General features: G+C 37.4%; 1 protein-coding gene across 3 annotated transcripts in view; it reads left to right on the top strand.

Annotated features, from left to right (window-relative positions):
• Positions 1 to 27,636, top strand: part of LOC136855369 (uncharacterized) — a 128,441-nt gene that overhangs the window by 9,017 nt on the left and 91,788 nt on the right. For all 3 annotated transcript variants that reach the window (XR_010858000.1, XM_067132290.1, XM_067132289.1), the window contains exon 2: positions 14,477 to 14,557. The gene's annotated coding sequence lies outside the window, so the exon portion shown is untranslated. The remainder of the gene's footprint in view (positions 1 to 14,476; positions 14,558 to 27,636) is intronic.

Genomic DNA, 27,636 nt, shown 5'->3' with positions numbered 1-27,636 from the left:
GCCAGCCTCTGTTCAGTTTAGGGAGGTTTATTCTTTCCAGTTCCTCTCTTTCTGTTGTGGAGAGCAGTTCTTCACTTTATGTTCATACTTGGTCTGCCTGCCTCTGTTCTGTTTGAGGTTGTTTATTTCTCTTTCCAGTTCTCTCTTTCTCATGTTGTGTGAGCCAGCTCTTTTTCTTTATATTACTTAATTGGTCTGCCAGCCTCTGTTCTGTTTGAGGGTGTTATTTCTTTTCCAGTTCCTCTCTTTCTGGTGGAATGCAGCTCTTTCTTTATAATTCCTTGGTCTTTTGCCTCTGTTCTGTTTGAGGGGTGTTATTTCTCTTTCCAGTTCCTATCTTTCTGTTGAGGAGAGCCAGCTCTTTTTCTTTATGTTCCTTACTTGTTGTCCCAGCCTCTGTTCTGTTTGAGGGGTGTTATTTCTCTTTCCAGTTCCTCTCTTTCTGTTGTGGAGAGCCAGTTCTTTTTCCTTATATTCCTTACCTCTGCCAGCCTCTGTTCCTGTTTGAGGGTGTTATTTCTCTTTCCTTCCTCTTTCTGTTATGGAGAAACCCTTCTTTTTCTTTATATTCTTGGTCTGCAACACAGCCTCTGTTCTGTTTGAGGTGTTATTTCTCTTTCCAGTTCCTCTCTTTCTGTTGTGGAGAACAAGATCTTTTCTTTATATTCCCTTACTTGGTCTGCCAGCCTCTGTTCTGTTTGAGGGTGTTATTTCTCTTTTCAGTTCAAGGCTTTCTGTTGTGGAGGCAGCTCTTTTTCTTATATTCCTTACTTGGTCTGCCAGCCTCTGTTCTGTTTGAGGTTCAATATTTCTCTTTCAGTTCCTATCTTTCTGTTTGTGGAGAACCAGTTCTTTTCGCATTATCATTCCTTGCTCTTGTCCCAGCCTCTGTTCATTATGAGGTGTTATTTCTCTTTCCAGTTCCTCTTTCTATTGTAGAAGCAGTTCTTTCATATATTCAACTTACTTGATGTCACCAGCCTCTAAGTTCTGTTTGAGTATACCTTGTTTTACCAGACCACTTTCCAGTCTCTTTTTTCTGTTGTGGAGAGCCAGTTCTTTTTCCTTATATTCCTTGATTGTGGTCTGCCAAACTCTGTTCTGTTTGAGGTGTTATTTCTCTTTCCAGTTCTCTCTTTCTGTTGTGGAGAGCCAGTTCTTTTTCATATATTCCTTACTTAGTCTGCCAACCTCTGTTCTGTTTGAAGTGTTATTTCTCTTTCCAGTTCCTCTCTTTCTGTTATGGAGGGCCAGTTCTTTTCCTTATTCCTTTGGTCTGTCAGCCTCTGTTCTGTTTTGAGGGGTGTTAGTTCATTTTTCCTATCTTCTCTTTTCTGGAGTAGCCAGATCTTTCTTTATATTCGTTCCTTGGTCTGCCAGCCTCTTAGGATTCTATTGGAGGGTGTTATTTCTCTTTCAGTTCTATCTTTCTGTTTATGCAAAAAAAAGTTCTTTTTTTCTAATATTCATAGCATTTTTCTGTTTGAGGGCTGGTTTTCTCTTTCTAGGCCTCTCTTTCTGGAAAGTCTGATTCTTTCCTTATTTCTCTTCTTCGGATCTCTCTTTCTGTTGTGAATTAGACTCTGCTTCTTTTCTTTATATTCTTTATCTTTAAGTGTTCGCATCGGCATCTGTTCTGTTTGATGTGTGTTATTTCTCTTTCAGTTCCTATCTTTCTGTTATGATAAACTTTTTTTCCTTATATTCCATACTTGGTCTGCCAGCCTCTGTTCTGTTTGAGGTGTTATTTCTTTCCAGTTCCTCTCTTCTGTTGTGGAGTTCCAGCTCTTTCTTTTATAAGTTCACTACACTTGGTCTGCCAGCCTCTGTTTCTGTTTGAGGGTTTTATTTCTCTTTTCAGTTCCTATCTTTCTGTTATGGAGCAGCCAGTTCTTTTTCCTTATATTCCTTACTTGGTCTGCCAGCCTCTGTTCTGTTTGAGGATGTTGTATTCTTTCCAGTTCCTCTTTTTTTCCTTTGTGCAGAGCCAGCTCTTTTCTTTATATTCCTTGCCCGCGAGGTCGTGCCAGCCTCTTTCTGTTTGAGGGTGTTATTTCTCTTCCCATCCTATCTTTTATTATGGAGAAGCCAATTCTTTTTTCTATATGCGTTCAATTACTTGGTCTGTATTCTCTTAGTTCTGTTCTGTGAGTGTTATTTCTCTTTCCAGTTCTCTCTTTCTGTTGTGGACAGCCAAGTCTCTTTATCACATATTCCTTACTTGGTTAGCCAAGGTCTGTATTCACTGTTTGAGGTTATTTATTTCTCTTTCAGTTCCTAACTTGTTATGGAGGGCAGTTCTTTTTATATTCTTAAGCTTGGTCTGCCAGCCTCTGTTCTGTTTGAGGGTGTTATTTCTCTTTCCCGTTCCTTTTTTCTGTTATGGAGAGCCAGCTCTTTTGTTTATGTTCTCTCGTGGTCTGCCAGCCTCTGTTCTGTTTGAGGGTGTTATTTCTTTCAGTTCCTTTCTTTCTGTTATGGAGAGCCAGCTCTGCCTTTTTCCCTATTCCTTAATGGATAGGCTCTGAATTCTGTTTGAGGAGGTGTTGTTTCTCCTTTTTTCCAGTTCTTCTCTTTCTCCGTGTGGAAGGCTAACTGTTCTGTTTGAGGTGTTAAAATTTCCTCTGTTCTTTCTGAGTTTGTTTTTCTCTCATTCTATCTTTCTGTTATGGTACCTCATAGTTCTTTTCTTTATAATTCCTTACTTGGTCTGCCAGTTCCTCTGTTCTTTTTGAAAAGGTGTTGTTTTCTTTCTAGTTCCTTTCTTTCTGTTGTGAGACGCCAGCTCTTTCTTATATTCCCTTACTTGGTCTGGGAACCTCTGTACTGTTTGAGGGTGTTGTTTCTCTTTCCAGTTCTCTCTTTCTGTTGTGGAGAAGCCAGTTCTTTTCTTTATGTTCCTTACTTGGTCTGCCAGCCTCTGTTCTGTTTTGACGGTTTGGTTCTCTTTCCAGTTCCTCTTCTTTCTGTTATATCGGCGGCAACCAGCTCTTTTTTTCTTTATGTTCCTGCATGGTCTGTCAACCTCTGTTCTGTTTGAGAGGTGTTGTTTCTCTTTCCAGTTCCTCTTTCTGTTATGGAGAGCCAGCTCTTTTTCGTTTATGCCTTACTTCATGCCTGCACCCCTCTGTCCATCTGTTTTTGAGGGGGTTTGTTTCTCTTTCAGTTCCTCTCCACTGTTATGGAGAGCCAGTTCTTTTCTTTATGTTCCTTACTTGGTCTGCTAGCCTCTGTTCTTTTTTGAGGGTGTTATTTCTCTTTCCAGTTCCTCTCTTTCTGTTGTGGATTAGCCAGCTCTTTTTCTTTATGTTCCTTACTTGGTCTGCCAGCCTCTGTTCTGTTTGATGGTGTTGTTTCTCTTTTGCTACTCTTTCTGTTGTGACCAGTTCTTTTTCTTTATATTCCACATGAGGTCTGCTCAGCCTCTGTTCTGTTTGAGACATGTTGTTTCTCTTCCAGTTCCTCTCTTTCTGTTCTCACCAGCTCTTTTCTTTATAACCACTTGGTCTGCCAGCCTCTGTTATTCATTTATTGAGGGTGTTGTTTCTCTTTCCTCTTTCCAGTTATGGAGAGCCAGCTCTTTCTTAGATTGTGCCTGCTCTTTCAATTTTTGTTACTTGGGCTAATTCAGTTTGAGGTGTTGTTTCTCTTTCAAGTTTTTCTCTTTCTGTTATTGTAATACCAGTTCTTTTCTTTATGTTCCTTACCCTGGTCTGCCAGCCTCTGATGTTCTGTTTGAGTGTGTTATCTCTTTTCCAGTTCCCCTCTTTCTGTTATGGACTTGCAACCAGCTGTTTCTTTATATTCCTAACTCATTCTGTCAGATCTGTTCTGTTTGAGGGTGTTGTTTCTCTTTCAGTTTTATTCTCTTTCTGTTGTGGAAGCTATCTTTTTTGTCTCTGTTCCTTACTTGGTCTGTCAGCCTCTGTTCTGTTTGAGGGTGTTGTTTCTCTTTCAGTTCTCTCTTTCTGTTGTGAGATCAAGCTCTTTTTCTTTATATTCCTTAACTTGGTCTGTGTTTTCTGTTTTGAGGTGTTGTTTCTCTTTTCCAGTTCCTCTCATTCTGTTGGGAGGCCAGTTCTTTTCTTTATATTCCTTGCATGCCAGTCTCAGTCTTTTCCACCCATTTGACTTCTGTGTTTCTCTTTCCAGTTCCTCTCTTTCTGTTATGGTAGCTCATCTTCTTTTTTTATGTCATCATCTACTTAGTCTGTCTTCCTCTGTTCTGTTTGAGGGTGTTATTTCTCTTTCCAGTTCCTCTCTTTCTGTTGTGGAGAGCCAGCTCTTTTCTTTATGTTCCTTACTTGGTCTGCCAGCCTCTGTTCTGTTTGAGAGGTGTTATTTCTCTCATTCCAGATGTTGACAGTCTTCTTCTATATCCTCTTTCTGTTCAGGATGTAATACAGTTTACTTACTTCTATTTCCTTATTTTTTCTTCTTTTGTCCATTTCTTCTTTTCTGGTTTGCATCTTTGGGTTCCAGTCTCTGGTTGCTGGTTACTCTCGTTGTGGTGGTCAGTTGCTGGATGACAACCTCCAAGTGCCTGGCCGTCCTCCCGTCGATTGGGCTGTCTGTATACCTGGTTGCTGGACAAAGCTCCGCTGCTGCCAGAGGTTCCATTTATGCCTTTGTTGTTTATTCTTCCATTTCTTTCCATCATTGCTGAGTTTTGCTATTTAACCCATAGCTGGACCCTATCCCATCGGGAATAGGTACTCATTTACAGCTGAGTAGACTGAGGAAATTGTGGTAAAGTCTCTCCCAAAGAATCAACGCCAAGGAGAGCAGTCACCCATCCAACGACTGACCAGCCCCAATGTTGCTTAACCAGTCCATCGATGAGCTAAACCACTCTGCCACGGCATCCAATATTATTATTATGGGGTTCAAATTCCGCCGCTCACTGATGGCTCGTATTGCACCACTGCAAAAATCCTGGCGGCCCGTCAATCTAGCGGTCCCAAACCCGAGGTTCAGTGGGAGAATAGATACCACCAGCCTCAGGGCTGGTCCCCATTGGCTGTCAGCCTGAAACAGATCAGCACCTACCTATATGGTCTACAAAGGCGCAGGAGGACTTTAACTTTTAACTGTTATTTAGAAGATGAACCGTATTCAGTGGAACAGGCTCACAGGGGCCATTGACTTGAAATTCAAGCTTCCAAAGAATGTGGTGTTCTTTCGAAAGAAGCAACAGAAGGTAAAGGAAAATACAAAAAGAGATCAGTTATTAGAAAAGCCTCAGGGAGGCAGTTCCACAGCTACACCAAAGATAATCCTGGTTTTTTACAGTCATGCCATGGGTATGAGAGAGGATATTTATTGTAAAGAAGTGATCTTTAAGAATTAAGAATGATTTAAAAATAACTTTGCACATACAAAAAATCTTCCATTAAGAGAACAATATTTCGGTTGCTTTTTTTTCCCTCAGGGATAGGTCGTCATGAATTCTGGAAATCTTAGGATCCTCTTTTAGAATACTGACAAGGGATGAGGTACCATTGCAAGTCACTCCTAAATTGGATTCAATCCTGTTTCTCCAGTCTTGTGAGGGTTTCCTGTTAATGACTCAAGAAGGCTTTACTGAAATTCTGATGTAAATTGCAGCCATCCTTCCTCTTAGTATTCAGGTCAGGGAAATTTATCAGTAGGTTGCATTATTTGGCTAGTGTTTTAGAACTGGGCAACATTCAGGAATGCCAGCCAGATGCGTCAGTGAAGTACATTTTTTTGCTGGTCACTTCTGTTCAATGCACTTTTTTTGCCTGAATTCCAGTCAGGTCAAGTCTTCATTCATGGCCTTTGCCATTATTTTGTAGGCTTTCTATCAGTATTCATCTTACAAATTCGATACCAAATGCTTTTCTGAGTATCTGTTCTTCATCCCATCTCATCAAATGACCAAACCATATCAGTTTTTGAGACCTCTTGTTTTCCACACTCTGGATACCACATCCTCTCCATTTTTTTCGTTAAGCTGTCACATTTTTACATGATCCCTATGCCATGAATGTGTTTGGGCTAAGGGCTGTCTTTTTATGGCTCATTAAATCACTTTTGAGTTTTTGTAATTCAGTGGAAAAGAATTTTGAAGAAGACAAAGATATTCGGTATAGTTAGTGTTGTATGTTTGAAAGGAACAAAGATGATTCGTAGAGAATATGCCACGCTGTTCAGTGTACATGTAGTCAGAAGGGAAGTCTCATACTGAGAAAAAGGCATAACAGTCAGACCGTCTGACCAGTCATAGATGGGTCCTAAATTTTTTCAAGTGGCAGTACCTTGTTGCCATTTCCAACCTGTTAATGATGATGTCCGTTATCTCTCACATACAGTTGAACACAAGGTATATCTGTGTGAGTTTGCAAGGCAGTAGTTTCATGCATAAGATGAAGCTGTTTTACCAGAGTAACAGATGAAAATGTTATTAAGATGATACTTTCCCTTTTAATGTCTTTTGTACAAGTTGTGATTTCAGTAATGCTAATCCTTGCTACCTGTTTTGTAATTCAGTATATATTTTGAAATATTTTTATTTTTACCTTGTAGTCTTTGATAAACAATAGTGGTTTTGTGGTGCGTACTCTTATCAAACACGTTGATAAATTTGATAGGATGATGGTGCAATAAATTGTTATATCCATGTTCCTGTCTCAATTATCATATTGATCCTTTCAAATTTGTGTATTTTGTTTGTTTTTCTGAAGTTTTTTCATTTTTGAAAAGCACTGCCTTGCTTGAGACACTATCTTAATGAGAAAAAGGAACCACAATCCGGATATTTTTGTTTCTAAGTTTGCGTATTTGTTGTAGGCAGTCAACAAACAAATATTTTGTAGATGAATCTTACCTCTCTATTATGATTGCTGTATTCCCACGTCAGGTGGGAGGACACTAGAGTGAAAAGTAAACAGAAGAAAGGAAGGTCTTTCTGTTACTCGAGTTTGTGCCAGGAAAAAGGAACATTGTGGCAGACCAGCTAACCAGGAAGGACCTGATTCTGTCTTCCGAATGGACCTTGCATCCACAAGTCGCAAGGACCTGTGGAAGCTATGGGGCACTCCTCTACTGGACCTGTTCACCGCCAGGTCCACCAATCACCTGCCAGTGTACTGCTCCCCAGTTCAGGATCCTCAGGCAAGGGCAGTTAATGCAATGCTTTTAGACTGGTCTTATCTAGACTTCTATGCTTATCTCCCCTTTGCTATGATACAAAGTACTAGCAAAATCTGTACAGCTGTGAATTCACGCACGACTTTAGTGACCCCTTGGTGGCCACCCTGAGAATGATTCCCAGACCCCCTGCATTTGTTAGTAGATAGCCTAAGGCTTCTTCCACCAGAAGAGTCTTCTCAAACAGCCAGGAGGTATGAGTTTCACAAAACCTCCCATGCTTCAATGACTGCATGGAGAGAGACTACCGTCTCTTACCAGCAAAGGTTTTCAAAGGAATGCAGAAAGTCTATCTTAACTACAGAGGAGTCAAACTAGTGCACTGTCTCAAAGACAGTGGGCAGTATATGGGTCTTGGAACTCACGCTGAAGGGCTTTCCTGCCATGCCTCTACAGATAACATCATTAAATTCTTTCTTTAGCAGGCTACAACAGAGCTACAACAAACATTTTTCAGTCCCAGCCATTTAATTTTTTAAATACTTAGCTCTCGAAAGGGATGGGTGAATAGGCCATTGAAACTAGACGATCCTATTATTTTTTGTTTGCTTTTCACACTATCGTCCTCCCGCCTGAAGCGGGAATACAGCTATCATAATAGAAAGTATTTAAATAATAAATTTTATCATAAAAAATTCTATTTAAAAGAGTAAATATAAACAGTGATTAACATTTTCCTTTTACTGATAGTATAAAATGAGATAAGGCACACGCTGAGAAAGGTTTCGAGTTCTGAATAGAAAAGGGACAGAAGAAGAAGTAGAAGAAGAAGCATTAGTGAAATGAGGATGAAGGTGAGTCAGCATAACAAAGACGTCTAATGAATGGTGTGAATTCGAGTAATGCGTCAATATCGGTTTTATCCATAAGAAGAAGACAGAGAGAGAGAGAGAGAGAGAGAGAGAGAGAGGAGGGGAGGAGGCGGTCCCTTGGGGGAGAGAACTGTAAGGGATTGGTGATAATAATTTTATGAATTGGAAAAAAGAATAATATTTTAAAGTGTTGTTCATCGGCAGCAGGAATTCTATACCTGTCTAAAGGTAAAATAAAAAGTATTGATTCGTATTTTGATAAAAAGGATTGGATCCAGGTAACAAGCCTCGTTATTCCAACAATTTTATTCAGGTTCAGAAATAATTTGATATCATTCCCATGATATAAAGATAGTGTCTGTTTTGAATTATTTTCGCTGTACATTAAGTGCCATTGACTTACCAGATATATAAGCATATGACTAGTCAGAGAGAGAGAGAGAGAGAGAGAGAGAGAGAGAGAGCTGTTATTTCCAGTGCAACATCTGGAGATTTATTATCATTCCATCATTGTGTGTGTGTGTGTGTGTGTGTGTGTGAGAGAGAGAGAGAGAGAGAGATCTAGTACAACACCTCAAGAGTTATAGCCACTCTGTCATGAGGAAATTGCTTGCTAGATAATGGTTATAGATTACAACACGTGATAAAGTGGAAGAAGATGCTGAGAGTATATTTGTGTTATTTCGTCAAATTTTGGTCCTGAATTGTCTCATTCTTGCATTATTAATCCTCTCATAATGTGTTAAGATAAATTCTATTACCCGTCCAGCACTGATTTCCAAGACAAATTCTATTTCCCGTCCAGCACTGATTTCATTATTATTATTATTATTATTATTATTATTATTATTATTATTATTATTATTATTATTATTGTATGTAAGTAGGAGAGACCCTCTTTTAAACATGGAGTGTTGAAAGCGATATATGCATCGGCTGAATTCAGTTTATATTGAGTTCTCTCTATCTTTCTAGTGATATGAAAGATAGATAAAACTATATATATTCAATTATTATTATTATTATTATTATTATTATTATTATTATTAAAACACTATATAACAGGTATTGAAAGCATCTGATGCATATTCTTATTCAGCACTTACTGTATTATTATTATTATTATTATTATTATTATTATTATTATTATTATTATTATTATTATTATTTGGTCCTTTGTCTCTCCGTAAATCTGTGCTTTATTATACATTATGTAAAGCAGATTCAAGGGTAACGTAACCTCGGGTAACCTTTATCCGCCTTGAAGATAAACCTGAAAGATTGTTTTGGTGAACCGTGTGTCAGATGACTTCCTGTACTGTATAATCTATGCTTTTCGAAAGTATTTATGTCCTCCTCGAGTATTTTTCTAATTCAATGATACGTTTAAAGTTATCAACTACCATGTCGTCTATTGAAAGACTTTTTTTTTTTTATTTTTGCAAAAGTTTCATCACCCAACGCAAAAATGCTCCAATTTTTTTTTTTCGGTTTTCAAAATGTCGAAAACCCTCGGACCTACACCACTCGGTTTAATAAGACCAAATTATCTCGCAAATGGAAAACTGATCGTATTTCCTGCCTTCCCCAACACACTAGTTTAGGGTCGCTAATAGCACTCACTAGATAAAAAAAAACTAAAAAAAATAAATTTGCGAGCACATACTGCAGATCATCAATATATTGGGGTTTTGATGTCAGTAAAATATGATGATGGTCATTAATGACCCTCGCTATAATTCATGCAGGTATCTAGATAGGCTTCTGAAAGCGATGTTTTTTTCCTTTAAGTGACTATGTATAAAGAAAATGTCATCAAAATACATTCATATTTCTGACTTTTGTTCAGCAATATTCTCTCCAGCTTACCAGATAATGTAGATAGATAAGATTACATATTGGCATTATTCAAAAGATAAGCCCTTATTCATACAGCACAAGCCTATAGGTGCCATTGACTTGAAATTCCCTAGTTTAATTTTCCCTAATAATTTGGGTGAAAGTAGATGAGATTATATAGAGTTATCTAGTTTGATTTTCCCTGATAATTTGGTATCTACACCGTAGGGGTTAGTGCCATCAGTGCACCTCACGCGGTGCACTGTAGGCATTACTAAAGGTTCTTTGCAGCGTCCCTTCTTAGGCCCCTAGCTGCAACCCCTGTCATTACTTTTACTGTCCGTCCATTCATATTATCTTTCCTCCATCTTGCTATCCACCCTCTCCTAACAATCATTTCATGATGCAACTGCGAGATTTTCATCCTGTTACGCCTTTCAAAACTTCTACACTCAATTTCCTTTCCAGCGCTGAATGACCTCATAGGTCCCAGTGCTAGGCGTTTGGCCTAAATCTTATATTCCCATTCCCCAATTTGGTATCTAACCCGCTTTTAGTTTGGTTGATGTAAGTCTGTAAGTTTTTGAAAGAGATTACACATCTTTATGATGAATACGACGCGTTTGTTAAAATATACCTGACTGCAAATATACAATTGGAACTCTGTCTGCTGTTCCACGAAAGCTCGACGTCTGTGTACCACCTTTTCCTTCCGTTCCACGACCGTAGCCAGTTCCGTCTGTGTTTGCAAAGTCGATGGGAGGTGCTTGCGGTTATTGACAACCGATATTGACGATCGCAAGGAAACAACAATAACATTGTCCTGCGGCCGGAACTGGCTGCCCGAATCATTCCGCCAAAGGAAAAGTGTCGTCGCGTAGCTCAGACTTCTTTTGTTTCCTTCGAGGGTTTTTCGTTTAATTGGTGACAGATAAGGATGTCCAGAGTTGGCTGGTGCCTGTCGTTTGAAAATATCTGTTTATCTGTCGAGTTCCCTATATAATTTATGAAGTACCTTTTAAGTACAGTGTAATACTAGAAATGACAGAAGTGCTGTCACGGCTAGATGTTTGGTCAGAAACAATGAAACTCTTTTGAGGGGAAATGAAGAATTATCAGCTTCTGATACAAAGGCCATCGCACGTAGGAAATACATTGTTTTGTATTTTCCATTTAAAGTTTTTATTTAGTATTTTTGAAGGTACTTAAATATACCTTGATGATTGTATGTGATATATATTTTTCATTTATTCAGCCTTTTAGTCAATAGAGAAAGGACCACATGATTACTTTTTAATTGTATAATTTTTTTAGATTTTATTCAGTCTTTCTATTTTTATGCAAAGGAACTTTTACGCAGAGAAAAGTTTAAATTGACTTTCAATTCATATTTTATAATAAGCTGAAAACTATTATATATATATATATATACATATACATATATATATATATATATATATATATATGTATGTATATATATAAATATATAATATATATTATACACACACACACACACACACACACACATATATATATATATATATATATATATATATATATATATATATATATATATATATATATATATATATATAAGGTGTCCATAAAAGTCTCATACAATTTTTAAAAAAATTTATTACAAAAAGCCATTAATGAAATCTTATCAGATTTTGTTCTATATACTCAGCAGTTATCAAAGTTTTTTTAATCACATTGCATTTGTATATTTCAAGTACCTGTTGATGAAAAAATTGCTGTTAAATGAACCCCAAAAAATGGCTACTCCTCAATAAAAGACACAATGTGTGTCATGGTTTATTGAAACAAAATCGGATACGCAGACTCGGAGAAAATACAGAACTGAGTATGGAAGAGATCTACCTTCACTTCCGTCAATTCGTGCATGGCACAAGAAATTTATGGAGACAGGGACAATGCTGGATAAAGGGAGGAGTGGACGACCAAGAACATCTAAGGAAAACATAGATCATGTAAGACAAGACTTTGATCGTTCTCCTTCAAAGTCCATCCGTACTGCTGCCAGACACTTACAGCTACCACGTTCAACAGTGCACAAAGTCCTACACAAGAACCTGCGATTGTACGCTTGCAAAGTGTAACTCATACAGGCACTCGAGCGAAATGATAAACCTAGACGAAAATAGTTTGTAGTAAACATGCTGGAACGAATTTCTGAGGATGAAACTTTCCTCAACCGAGTTTGTTTTAGTGATGGGGCAACCTTTCATGTTGCAGGGAAACTGAACACACATGATGTGAGAATCTGGGGATCAGAACATCCCCATGCGACTAGGGAACTTCACTGATAGTCCTAAGGTGAATGTGTGGTGTGGGATCTTGTGCAATCGAATCTTTGGTCCATTTTTCTTCAACGAGATATCAATTACTGCAGATGTTTACCTTGACCTTGTGACTGAATTTGTGGCACCACAACTAGATGACCTTCAACCAACCATCATTTTCCAGCAAGATGGTGCACCACAACATTGAGGACTGTATGTTCATGGGTTCCTAAATCAAACATTTCCAGACTGGCGGATTGGAAGGGATGGCCCAATTCCCTGGCCATCTTCTTGGCAGATATCCTCCCCTGGTTCCTTCTGTAGAGGTTATGTTAAAAGATGTATCATATCTAACAAGAGATATGGAAATCACTGATCTCAAGCAAAAGATCACTGATGCCATTTACCACCTGATGAGAGGCTATGCTGCAGCCGAACATGGCAGAAATCAGTGCAAATCTTGATGTGCTGTGCAACTAATGGTGCTTATATATAGGGTGTATTAAATAAAGCAAAAACACTTTAATATCTAATCCTCATTTTGTAATAATTTCCACATATTTGCCTATTCATTTGCTTTTGTAATATATTTTTGAAGTTGTAAAGAGACTTTATGGGCACCCTGTATATATGTATATATATATATATATATATATATATATATATATATATATATATATATATATATATATATATATATATTCTGTGTATTATATATTATATATATATGCGTGTGTATATATTATATATATATATATATATATATATATATATATATATATATATATATATATATATATATATATATATATATATATATATATAATATATATATATATATATATATATATATATATATATATATGTATATATATATATATATGAACAGACACATATGTGGAAATTATTACAAAATGAGAGTAGATATTGAAGTTTTTGCCTAATTTAATATACCTCTATTTAGGCACCATTAGTTATTTTCAAAGCACATCAAGACATACTCGATTTCTTGCCATATTGCTGTAGCATAGCCTCATCAGTGGTGGCAATGGCATCGTCGGTGATCGTTGAGATCAGTGAAGTCCTGTATCTTTGTTCGATACACGATATCTTTAACGTAACCCACAGATAGAAGGCCAGAGAATTGGGCCATCCCTTCCAATCCGCCAGTCTGGAAATGTTTGATTTAGGAACCCACGGACATGCAGTCGTCAATGTGTTGGTGCGCTATCTTGCTGAAAAATGATGGTTGGTTGAAGGTCATCTAGTTGTGGTGCCACATATTCAGTCAAAAGGCCAAATCTCAGTGAAGTTCCCCATTCACAGGGGGATGTTCTGATCCCCAGATTCTCACATTATGTGCGTTCAGTTTCCCTGGAACGTGAAAGGTTGCCTTATCAATAAAACAAACTCGGCTGAGGAACATTTCGTCCTCAGATACGAGTATATATGTACATATACATACACACACACACATATATATATTTATATATATATATATGTAATTGTAATAGCCACAGTGCCCTCTTAGCTTCTTGAATTCTTCGCACTTTTTTGGATATGCTGGTCACTACCAAGCCTTAAGATCCAAGTGCAAGAAATATAAAGAAATTATGATGTCCGGTACCGGGAAATGAACCCAAGTCCCATAACCACAACGGGATCATGTTCCCGACCTAATCATGAGAAGGATAAAAGTCTGTTGCTGCTCGTACATACATATACCTGTCGTTTTCAGATATATTTATCACAGCTGGAATAGACCCATCCTCACCATCAAAGCCAAATGGGCAATCATTTTTTATTGCTTTTTAGGCTGAAATATATATATGTAGAATCCACTGGTCACTTTTTACCAGATACATACGTAATTGTAATAGCCACAATGCCCTCTTAGCTTCTCGACAGGTATATGAATGTATGAGAGGCAATAGACTTTCATCCTTCTCGTGATCAGGTCGGCAACGTGACCCCGTTGTGATTATGGGACTCGGGTTCGTTTCCCGCGACCGGACATCATAATTTCTTCATATTTCTTGCACTTCAATCTTAAGGCTTTGTAGTGGCAAGCGTATCCAAAAAAAAAGCTCGAAGAATTTGAGAAGTTCGGAAGACATTGTGCCTATAACAGTACATATGTATCTACAGTAAAAATGATAATAAATTCTAACAACAATATATATATATATATATATATATATATATATATATATATATATATATATATATATATATATATATATATATATATGAATGTATATATGTATTTGTATTTATATTGTGTGTTTGTTGGAAATTATTGGTTAAGAAAATGACTTGAGCATTCAATTGAAATGGCGATGTTTGCAGATGGCTACAGCACTGACTGGCGATGGTGAAGAGATATTGGAGGCTGGTGAAAGCATTTGACGAAGCTGGATGCGAGAAGAGGTGAGTCACAGAATACGAGGATGGCGATGAGATGTGGACCTAAGCCAAAATTGGAATGTATGAAGTAATTGTTGAGTTAACACTCCTTTATGAAAGCGAAGTTTGATTACTTATTTTGCAGCCATTATTATGAGAGGAGACCATTCCTGATTTATGCATATTTGGGAGTATCATGAATGGTTATTTTATATTTATTTTTAATTATAATATAACCTGGTAAGTGAAAAGAAAACCATTAATAAAAATGACAAAGGGTAGTAGAAGTGAGAGAACGAGTAAAAAATAAGTAATTCACTCTTTATTTCACTGGTGTTTATTTATTTATTTATTTATCTTCTAAGTCTTTTTTTGTCAAATTAAAATGCCTTTGATGACGACTTTATTGTGTCTTTATGTACAAAATTCTATTGTGTTAAAGTTACCTTTTTCTAAGAATAGAATGAAAGTGTTATTGACGATGCCTATATAATTTACTCTCTCTCTCTCTCTCTCTCTCTCTCATAATTCAGTCGATTGCGAGCTAATGAAAATATTCTTCGCGATCAACTCATACAGGTTGAAAATTTCCAAAGCTGCTTATATAAAATTTGTGTTTGTGTATGTGTGTGTGTGTGAGTGTATGTGTGTGTGGGTTTTTGTGTTCGGTTACAATAAAACCTATCCAACTGAATGGGCTGGAAGCTTATCCGCTTTAAGAGCGAAAAGCTTTCGCTGGTAAAAGTTAAAAAACAAGAAGTAACATTTTTTAATATTTTTCTTTTCCGGGATTTCAGTGTGCGGTGAAAAAATAGATGACACCAAAAGTGAACGGAAGCATTTGATACATTCAGTAAAAGTGATGCGTCAAGGGAGGAAGATGAGTGAGAGAAAGAAAAAAAATGTGAAAAGGGAGAAAAGGTGAGACGGTAGATAAGAGAGTGTCGAACGACGAGAGAAATGAAAACGATAAGAATGGAATTTCACAAGAAAGAAAATAAGTTTTTTTCAACTTTAAAATGAGGTTTTTATGATTTTGTTTAAGATGAATTTTTGAAAATGTAAAACACATTATAATATATATATATGTGTGTATGTATATGTATATATATATATATATATATATATATATATATATATATATATATATATATATATATATATATATATATATATATAATAGTTAAAAGAGTCCTTTTAGTGATTCTGCTAATGGTATCAGAACAATTTTTATTTTAAAAAGTTATATAGCTTTCATACACACACACACACACACACACAACACATAGTTTTATATATATATATATTAGTAATTTATACTATTACACACAACACACATATATATATATATATATATATATATTATATATATATATATACATATATATATATATATATATATATATATATATATATATATATATCTATATAAATATAAGAGGAGTTCAGTGGACACAGACACAGATATAGAAAATATATGAGATTTAGTACAAGGATCACCAAAAGGTGGAACTGCAAAACTACAAACATCCCTTAGTAATGCCTACAGTGCACCCGAGGTGCACTGACGGAACTAACCGTCTAATGAGTTGAAAAAGGTGAATGAAATGCCGGAAAACTTGGCACAGTTAAAAAGGATCAAAACCAGCCACGGACGGTTTTCCACGACCAGCGAATATTAAAGTTTTGCTTGCCAGCAAAATTCTCCCCTGGCAATTCATCATCCGGAGATCAATGTCCTATTTTAAATTTATGCCTCAAGATAGATCCTGAAAGAGAGAGGACATGGCAGACGAGAAGCGAGGGCTGAGCTTACGCCTGAAAGTGAAAAAATCCTGAGAGAGAGAGAAATAGAGAGAGAGAGAGAGAGAGAGAGTTAGCTAAACAGACGAGAAACTTAGAGTTTGGAATTTATATATATATATGTAAGGTATATATCCAGATCCTGAATAGATAGATATAGAGAGATATAGCTAAACAGATAAGAGGAGAAGTTGGAACTTAGTTGGACTGCAGAGTTAAAAGATCCCAATCCTAAAGAGAGAGAGAGACAAGGATCTAAACAGGTGGAACTGGGAGGAAAACTACAAGGTAGTTAGATCCAGATCCTGACAGAGAGAGAGAGAGAGGTGCACGGATGATAAACGAAAGGAGTTTAAAATTTATGCCTGGCCTGAAGGTGAAAGATCGATCCTGAAAGAGAGAGGAGCTAAACAGACGAGAAACGAGGAGTTTGGAATTTGCTTGCCTGAGGTGAAAAGATCCAAAAGAGCCAAGAAAGGTTTTAAACAGACGAGAAATAGGGGAGTTTTGATTTATGCCTGAAGGTTAAGATCCAGATCCTAACAATTCAGAAGCTAAACAGATGATAAGCAGGAGTTTAAATTTATGCCTCAAGGTGAAAAGATCCAGATCTGAAAAGAGAGAGAAGGACAGAAGAGAGAGGGGCTAAGCAGGCGAGAAGCGAGGGGAGTTTGGAATTCATGCCTGGCCCTGAAAAGATCCAAGTAAACAGACGAAAAAATCAGTCAGATCTAAAAAGAGAGAAGAAATAGGCTAAACAGACGATAAATGAGGGGTTTTATTTATATGCCTGAAGGTAGAAAAGATCCAGATCTGAAGAGAGAGAGAGAGGAGAGACTAGAGAGAGCTACAGACGAGGAGTAAGTTTGGAATTTATGCTTGGCCTGGTTAAAAAGATAAGATCCTGAAAGAGAGAGAGAGGGCTGACAGACGATAAATGAGGGTTTGGGTATGTGCCTATTGAGAAGGTAGAAAAAGATCCAGATCCTGAAAGAGAGAGAGAGAGGAGCTAAACAGACGAGAAACGAGGGAGTTTGGAATTTATGCCTGAGGGTGAAAAGATCCAGATCCTGAAAGAGAGAGAGAGAGGAGCTAAACAGACGAGAAACGAGGGAGTTTGGAATTTATGCCTGAAGGTTAAAAGATCCAGATCCTGAAAGCGAGAGAGAGAGAAAGAAGCTAAACAGATGATAAACGAAGGAGTTTGAAATTTATGCCTGGCCTGAAGGTGAAAAGATCCAGATCCTGAAAGAGAGAGAGAGAGAGAGAGAGAGAGAGAGAGAGAGGGAGCTAAACAGGCGAGAAACAGAGGAGTTTGGAATTATGCCTGGCCTGATGTGAAAAGGTCCAGATCCTGAAGAGAGAAAGAGGCTAAACAGACGATAAATGAGGGGAGTTTGGGATTTGTTATGACGGGCCTGGTGAAAAGATCCAGATCTAAAAGGGAGAGAAATGGGCTAAACAGACGATAAATGAGGAGTTTGAATTTATGCCTGAGGTGAAAAGATCAGATCTGAAAGAGAAGAGAGAGAGAGAGAGAGAGAGAGCTAAGAGCAGAGCTACACAGACGAGAAACAGTAAGTTTTGGAATTTATACCTGGCCCTGAAGGTGAAAGATCCAGATCCTGAAAGAAGAGAGGAGCTAAACAGATGATAAATGAGGGTTTGGAATTTGCTGAAGGTGAAAGATCCAGATCCTGAAAGAGAGAGAGAGAGGAGCTAAACAGATGAAAGGAAGTAAGTTTGGAATTTATGCCTGGCCTGAATTTGAAAAAGATCCAGATCCTGAAGAAAGAGAGAGAGAGAGAGAGAGAGAGAGAGAGGAGGGCTAAACAGACTGAGAAACATTAGTTTTGGAATTCATGCCTGGCTGAAGGTGAAAGATCAGATCTGAAAGAGAAGAGAAGGCTAAACAGACTGATAAATGAGGAGTTGGAATTGTTTCCTGAAGGTGAAAGATCCAGATCCTGAAAGAGACAGAGAGAGAGAGGAGCTAAACAGACGAAAACAGTAAGTTTGGAATTTTACTACCTGGCCTGAAGGTGAAAATCCAGATCCCAGAGAGAGAGAGAGAGAGAGAGAGGAGCTAAACAGACGAGAAACGAGGGAGTTTGGAATTCATGCCTGGCCTGAAGGTGAAAAGATCCAGATCCTGAAAGAGAGAGAAAGGAGCTAAACAGACGATAAATGAGGGAGTTTGGAATTTATGCCTGAAGGTGAAAAGATGCAGATCTAAAAAGCTAAACAGAGGAGTAAGTTTGGAATTTGTGCCTGGCCTGAAGGTGAAAAGATCCAGATCCTGAGAGAGAGAGAGAGAGAGAGAGAGAGAGAGAGAGAGAGAGAGGAGAGAAAGAAGCTAAACAGACGAGAAACGAGGGAGTTTGGAATTCATGCCTGGCCTGAAGGTGAAAAGATCCAGATCCTGAAAGAGAGAGACAGGAGCTAAACAGACGATAAATGAGGGAGTTTGGAATTTATGCCTGAAGGTGAAAAGATCCAGATCCTGAAAGAGAGAGAGAGAGAGGAGCTAAACAGACGAGAAAGGAGTAAGTTTGGAATTTATGCCTGGCCTGAAGGTGAAAATATCCAGATCCTGAAGAGATAAGAAGAGAAGAGAGAGAGAGAAGCTAAACAGACGAGAAACGAGGGAGTTTGGAATTCATGCCTGGCCTGAAGGTGAAAAGATCCAGATCCTGAAAGAGAGAACGAGAGAGAGAGAGGAGCTAAACAGATGATAAACTAAGGAGTTTGGAATTTATTCCTGAAGGTGAAAAGATCCAGATCCTGAAAGAGAGAGGAGCTAAACAGACGAGAAACGAGTAAGTTTGGAATTTATGCCTGGCCTGAAGGTGAAAAGATCCAGATCCTGAAAGAGAGAGAGAGAGAGAGAGAGAGAGAGGAGCTAAACAGACGAGAAACAAGGGAGTTTGGAATTTATGCCTGGCTTGACGGTTAAAAGATCCAGGTCCTGAAAGAGAGAGAGAGAGAGAGAGAGAGAGAGAGAGAGAGAGAGAGGGAAGGTTTTATTATTATGTTTTCTCAGCCTCGTCTTATTACAGAGTAATAAATCCTGCATTTCTTGAGCGTTTGTCAGGTCTGGTTTAAAAAATTCGGCTTGATTGGGATTCGGGCTCAGTTGTGTATCTTTAAAATTGCTCTTATGAATATTTATTGATGATGAGGATGATACTTTGAGCGCGCGCGCGAGAGGGAGAGACAGGCAGACAGACGGAGAGGATCTTGCCGTTTTATCTTGCGATTGGAGACCACTTATTTCATAAAAGATCCACATTTCCTTCATAATTTCGATTCTTATTATGATAATCTTTTTTTCAGTGTGAATGCTAATTTTCTCTCTCTCTCTCTCTCTCTCTCTCTCTCTCTCTCTCTCTCTCTCTCTCTCTCTCTCTCTCTCTCTCAGGCCGAGGGAACAGATATTTTCTGTCTGTAACAGTCTTTTTTTAATATTAATGTTAATTATTTTCTGTCTCTCACTCTCTCTCATAGGCTGAGGAACAGATATTTTCTGTCCATAACAATTTTTTTTAATATTAATGTTAATTATTCTCTCTCTCTCTCTCTCTCTCTCTCTCTCTCTCTGAATTTTTAGCAACTTATTTTTTGACGTTTCAGGGCAACATAATTCTATAATTAGCAAAAAATGCTCAAGATGAGATACAGAGGTATTTATACTGAACATATAGTATGAGATATTGGTTGACGAATCAGAAAGTTATTTTACTTTAACCTTTTAAATAATTATAATGGCTTGCAGTTATTTTCTACATCCTTGATCTGAAAACAGCTACATCTACGTTTCCGCGACTCGTAGGCATTAATATACGCTTTGGAGAATTCCGGGTATTTCTCCCATGCCTTTGCAATACATGGTTTTTTTCCCCATAATTGTTTTCAACCCGGGAATTGGTCTAAATGGCTGAGCTCTGCGACAAAAAGAATTTCACTTTGCCCTTTTTCCAAAATTTTGTTGACAGCTCGATTTACCAAAGACCTGATGTATACCACAGAACTGTGGGCGAATCGGTTTGGTTATAAATTTTGAATGGGGTAGAATGCGTTGCCCTTGGGATATATATTCATGATATTTCTGTTTATTGTGTTTTCAGAAACTTAGCCCAGTCACCACATAATCATTCGCTACCTGTTCTTAACTTTACCTAGAGGCCAATCAAGCAATCAGCACTGTTGTCTTTGCTTACTCATGAACTCATACTCATAAACTTATTAATTTTTAGTCTTATCTTAACATACTTAATAAGCATCGTGGGCGTATTATGCAGTAAATTTTTCCTTTACATTTTATGTCATTTGTTTGTCTAAATTCTTATCTCAATTTTGATCATGTTTATATATGTATTCATTATGTTTTGCATAGTATCATTATTGTTTTTAAGTTGTAACGTAATAGTATATATTGCATTCCTTTAATTCCATAATTTTTGCGTATCTTTGTAACTTTCCGCATTTGAACCAACTTTTTGTGTGTCAAATTTTCTTGTTTTTACAGTAAAGGGAAATACTGTCTCTCGAAAGCTTCGTTAACCTCCGCAATAGTATCAAATTGAAGACTTTAAAGTCTGGGTAATTTCACAATCAGTTTCACAATCGGACATCATTCAGAACTTAAAAGTGGAAGCGACGATGCAATGCATTGCTACCCTAAAATCATTCTCCCTGTATTTTAATAATTTAGTTACATTTTAATCTATTTATTTATTTATTTGTTTTTTTTTCTAATAACTGATCTCTTGTGTTTGTATTTCCTGTTACCTTCTGTTGCTTCTTCCAAGTGAACATCATATTCTTTGGAAGCTGAAATTTCAAGTCAATGGCCCGTGTGGACTTGTTCCATATGAACGGGGGGTTTATCTTCTGTATAATGATAATGATAATTATTAAAGTGATCCCGTATAACTGTAGGATATCATTGAACTAAAGAGGAAACGTTGGATTTCAGATTGTACATCTGCAACCTCGAAGAGCATTCTGGAATCGTTTTCAAAATGCTCCTTTGCAAGAATTCTGAATTAATTATTTATTAGGAATATGTGAAAGCAAATGCACCTTAGTTGAAATTATATTTATTTCACACCAAGAATTTCGAAGTCCACCCCCTAAGAAAAAAAAATAGGCCATGGGAATAACCTTCATATTTTTTCTTCCGGGTAAAAGTATAAAATATATATGCAGTATCCACATATTTTAGAATTTCCTGGTAAAATATGTCCAGCGATAAACCAGGTCCTGGCCTGCGGATAAAAAAAATTTGGGCAACCCCCGGGCCAAAATATTTTTGATAAAGGAAGTAACAGAGGACCTAATTTTTCCATAATATTTTTGTTTACAAAATTTTAATTCGAAATTTTAATTCGCACAGAATTTATATATTTAAATAAAAATGTATTAATATTAATAAGCGATTTTACAAAATCTCGAATAACAACATGCAATTAATACTTAAATTTTGATATTTCTCCTGAGAGAGAGAGAGAGAGAGAGAGAGAGAGAGAGAGAGAGATACTATCTATTTAAAGCATTTATGAAGTAAAGCCCAAATGTTCCCCAGTCGTTTTCATACTCCTTTATTGACAAAAACACCTGAAGGGTTTGGGTGGGGTGGGGAGGGGGCATCTCTCTGTAGACTCTAGAGACTAGACTATTACAGCCACTGAAAGGCCCACTTTGCATTCAAGGGACGGGGCAATTTTCCCCATTGTGGTCCGCAAGCGAAACAAATTCAACCCATTTTATGAAATCTTTTCGTCCGTTTTCGTTGGTCTGACCAATTTCAAAGCGGCTAAATAGCTAAATAGCTTCACACAAAAAGTTTATTTCTGTGTTTCAGATTTTGAATGGGGTTCGTGAAAATGTGGAGGAGATTTTGTATTTTCTAGAAATATTTTATCGATTGGTTCCTTTTCCTCTTTGTAACAATCCGTAAGTTGTTGAAGAAGATTAAATTGAGTCGTCTTGGCACTATAAATTCTGATGAATATTGTTCATATACATATATATACAGTATATATACAGTATATATATATACACACACACACACATATATATATATATATATATATATATATATATATATATATATATATATATATATATAATTTGTATATTTAAATACACAAACAAAGACACATATATATAAACATAACCCACCAGCCGGCTGATCAGAGAGGCAGACACTTTTAACTATCACATGTAGACATCCCGGGATTATATATGTAATCAACTTGGATGAGTTTTGTGAAAAGCAAATGGATGTACAGACTATAAACAACACAAAGCCCACCACAACTAAAAACATAACAAATATACTCTATACTTCTCGCTGCTGGGAAAATAGGTATAATTATAGCCTTGCCCGATGTCAGGCAGGGCAGCCGATCAGGACCACAGGTCCACCCAAAGCCAAATAGTCCTTATATACAAAATACGTTAAAAGAAGAAAGAAGATATATATATAATTATATATATATATATATATATATATATATATATATATATATATATATATATATATGTGTATACACATGTGTGTGTGTGTAAATTTAAATATACACATATACATATATATATACATATATATACACTATAATATATATATATATATATATATATATATATATATATATATATATATATATATATATATATATATATATATACACACACACATATACACACACACAGTCAACTCAGTGCCGGTCCCAAGCGGATAAATGGGGAGGGTAGGCGTCAGGAAGGGAACATCCATTATAAATCCAGCAAATCAAATACGACAGCTGACTTTCATCAGAAATCGGATAGTGCTATGGCGTCCCCTGTAGGCGACGCGCAGGGGCCTCGTCTGCCCCCTGTGATAAATGGGCAAGGGCTGCTGGGTAGTGGACGCCCCCGCTTAAAGAAGCGAGTCCAAAAAATGAGGAGAAGAGTGAGGAGAAGGAAGATGGTGGTAGCTTTGAGAGTTGGAACTTTGAACGTGGGGATGATGACTGGGAAAGGGAAGAGAGATAGCAGATCTGCTGGAGAGAAGAAGAATAAGCATTTTGTGTGTACAGGAGACTAGATGGAGGGGAAATAAAGCGAGAGAGCTGGGATGTGGATATAAATTGCAATATAGTGGAACAAATAAGGAAGGCAGAAATGGAGTGGGAATAATTCTACCAAAAAGCTTAAAAGACAGCATCATAAGTGTGAAGGGGACAAGCGACAGAGCAATGGTTGTGAAACTGTGCCTAGATGGAAAAATAGTCAACATCGTGAGTGCTTATGCCCCTCAAGCAGGATGTGATGAAGTTGAGAAAGTGGCATTTTGGGAGGAAATGGACCAACAGTTGAGTGAAATACCAGCAGAAGAGAGATTAATTATTGGTGGTGACATGAATGGACATGTAGGAAAGACCAGAGAGGGTATTTAGAGGGTGCATGTTGACTGGGGAGTTGGGGGAGAGAAATGACGAGGGAGAGAGTGAGTTGTGGACTGCGCTTTGCCATTTGATTTGGCTATTGTCAACACCTGGCTTGAAAAGAAATTCAGTACATCACATACAAGAGTGGAGCAAGAGAAAGTCAAATTGACTTCCTCATGTACGCTAGATCACATCTGAGAGAAGTGAGAAATTGTAAAACTTTAAATGGAGAGTGTGTGGCAGTACAGCGTAGGGTGAAGGTAATGGACTTGGAAATAAAGAACACAGTAAAAGGTAGGCCTGCCGTGTTCCCATCAACAATCAAGTGGTGGAAATGACACAAGAGGAGGAAGCGAGGGCAGGAATTTAAGGAGGGAGAGTATTGAGGATGTTAGATTGCTAGAGAGGTGCAAGAATGGTGGAATCACAACAGTATGGTGATAAAAGAGATTGGGTTGAGAGAGTGTTTGGAAAGACATCTGGAAAGAACCCTCCTGACGATAAAGAAGCCTGGTGGTGGAATGATGAAGTGAAGTGGTGGTTAAAAAGCAAAAAGATGCAAAAGAGATCTGGGAAAAGTATGGACAGCAAGAGGAAGAGAGTACCAAGACATGAGAAACAAGTAAAGAGGCAGTTGCACAAGAAAGAGGCTGAACATTAGATGACTTGTACAAGGGAGCTGGAAACACCTGAGGGAGAAAATTCACAGAATTGCAAAGTCAAGGGACAAGAACACCAAGCCTGCTCCCACTATAAAACAGGTTAAGGATGGGAATGGGTGGTGTTATGCTGTGAGATAGGTAAAAAGAAGAGGTGGAAGGAATGTATGACACCTGTTAAATAGAAAATCCTAGAAATTCTTTGAAAGATGGATTCCAGAGACGGCAATTGTGACACATACATAGTAGCAGGAAGGAAGTAAAGGCACTAGAAAAGATGAAAAATGGTAAAGCAATAGGACCAGATGGAACTCCTGCAGAGGTGGACAGAAGAAGCCTGTGAGAAGAAGAACAGACATGCTGTGGGACTTAGCAAGAAAATATACAGTCAGGAAAAAGATGCAAAAAGAATGAAGAAAAGCTTTATTGTTTCCTATCAATAAGAAGGGTGACATCCAGGATTGTGGAAAACTACAGAGAATAAAGTTAATGTCTCACACCATGAAAATCCAAAGAATAATAGATCAAATTAGAGAAGAAACATCTGTAGGTGATAAACAGTTTGGTTTCATGCCAGGCAGAGGAACAACAGATGCAGTGTTTGCCTTCCGACAGCTGATGGAAAAACACCGGGAAAAGCAAAGAAGACTGCACATAGTTCATAGATCTGGAAAAGGCATACGATAGAGCACCATGCCAAGGGGTTTGGAGGTGTATGCGAGTAAAGGGAACACCGGAGAAGTATGTGAGGTTGGTCCAAAATGTGTATGAAGGAGCAAAAAAGCAGGTTAGAAGCAGTGTTGGGTTAACTGAATGGATACCAGTACGAGTTGGTTTACACTAGGGATCTGCTTTTAAGTCCATATCTTTTCGACTTGATAATGGATGTGCTATCTCAAGGAATAAGAGATCAGTCCCCCTGGTGCATGTTGCTTGCTGATGACATCTTGCTATGCAGCACCAACAGAGGGGTGGTGGAGTCAAAATTAGAGTAACGGAGGAAGGTACTGGAAGACAGAGGTTTAAAGATCAGTAGGAAGGAGACTGAATACCTGGGTTGTAATGAAAATCAAGACTCCGAGATTAGTATGGAAGGTACAAGGTTGAACCGAGTAGAAAAATTAAATTATCTTTGTTCAACAGTGGCTGATGATGGAAATTTGGATGTGAAATAACACACAATTGCAGGCTGGATGGAAAAAATTGGAAGACAAACCTTAGAGATATTATAAGTTAAAGGAAGAGTGTGGTATTAGTGAGACCCGGCTTTGATGTATGGAGCAGAAACACGGTCAGTATAAAGACTGCAAGAGAAAAAATTGGATGCAGTAGAGATGAAAATGCTCAGGTGGATATGTGGAGTAACAAAAATGGACAGGATGAAAAAAGAAAGAATTAGAGGAACTACTAAACTCTTAGAACTGTCAAAGAAGGCCCAGGAAAGAAAACTGCAGTGGTGTGGCCATGTGATGAGAATGGATGAGACATATGTATTGAGGAGAGTGATGCAGATGGAGGTGCATGGTGGGAGAGCAAGAGGAAGACCGAAGTGAGGGTGGATGGATGTAGTTAGAGAAGATCTGAGAGACAAACAACTGTCAGAAGATGATGTGTTTGACCGAGCCAGTTGGAGGAAAGCTGTCAGAAACATCGTCGCCACATAGAAGTGGGGAAAGATGCAGAGAAAGAAGAAATGCACACACACACACACATATATATACATATATATATATGTATGTATGTATGTATGTATGTACACAATATATATATATGTATATATATATGACTTTTTTTATCACACCGTGATTTATATACAATCATGAAGCTACAAATGTCGCTTAATATCAAATCCACGCTGCCTCGGGAATATCCCCGATGAGGAATTATCACCGAAGGGGAATTTATAAGTGATAAATGGACGGGCACGGCAGTGCCCGTCCATTTATTACTTATAAATTCCCTTCGGTGATAATGATAATTCTATCGATATTCCTGAGGCAGCGTGGATTTGATATTAAGCGACATTTGTAGCTTCATGATTATATATATATATATATATATATATATATATATATATATATATATATATATATATATATATATATATCAATCAATAAGCTACAAACGTCCTTAATATCCACTGCTTTACGGAAAATAATATATTTTCACATATGTTACCAAGAATTTTTTAGTTGATAATAAGTTCATCGTCTCGTGGGCTCGAACCAGCGAAGACAAGAACTCAGGACTACAGTGGACGCATTTTAACCCACGCGGTGATGTGATAAAAGAAAAAAAAGTCATAATATGGGTGCGTGCGACAAACGCACTACATGGTTAGCATGGCAGAGGTGGGTGATCGTCTCCCAAATACAAACACCTGAGTTCGACGGGTGATTTGTATATGGGAAGACGATATCCACTTATACCTCACTTGCTGGCCACGTGGGTTAAAAATGCGTCCACTGTAGTCCTGAGTTCTTGTCTTCGCTGGTTGAGCCCACGAGACGACGAACTTATTATCAACTAAAAATTCCCCTTCGTAACATATATGAAAATATATTATTTCCGAGGTAGGGCGAATTGGATATTAAAGGACGTTTGTAGCTTACTGATTGAATATGAATCACGGTGATGTGATAGAAAAAAAAAAAAAGTCATAATATGGCTGCGTCGTCGCAGCACTACACGTTAGCATGGCAGAGGTGGGTGAATATCGTCTCCAAATACAAACACCTGAGTTCGACGGGCGATTTGGATATCCACTATACCTCACTTGTTGGCCGCGTATTAAATGCGTCCACTGTAGTCCTGAGTTCTTGTCTTCGCTGGTTCGAGCCCACGAGACGACGAACTTATTATCAACTAAAAATTCCCCTTCGGTAACATATATGAAAATATATTATTTCCGAGGTAGAGCGAATTGGATACTAAAGGACGTTTGTAGCTTACTGATTGAATATGAATCATGGTGATGAAAAAAAAAAAGTCATATATATATATATATATATATATATATATATATATATATATATATATATATATATATATATATATATATATATATATATATATATATATATATATATATATATATATATATATATATATATATATATATATATATATTTAAAATCTGAAACTTAGGCAACGGGATCAGAGTTTGGGACGAAAGACCCCTCATTAAGCCTTTGAAGAGGTA

The sequence above is a fragment of the Macrobrachium rosenbergii genome, chromosome 31 (genome assembly GCF_040412425.1).
Source record: "Macrobrachium rosenbergii isolate ZJJX-2024 chromosome 31, ASM4041242v1, whole genome shotgun sequence".
Lineage (NCBI taxonomy): Eukaryota > Metazoa > Arthropoda > Malacostraca > Decapoda > Palaemonidae > Macrobrachium > Macrobrachium rosenbergii.
The sequence above is the reverse complement of the archived record's forward strand: the minus strand, read 5'-3'. Positions and strand labels throughout refer to the sequence as shown.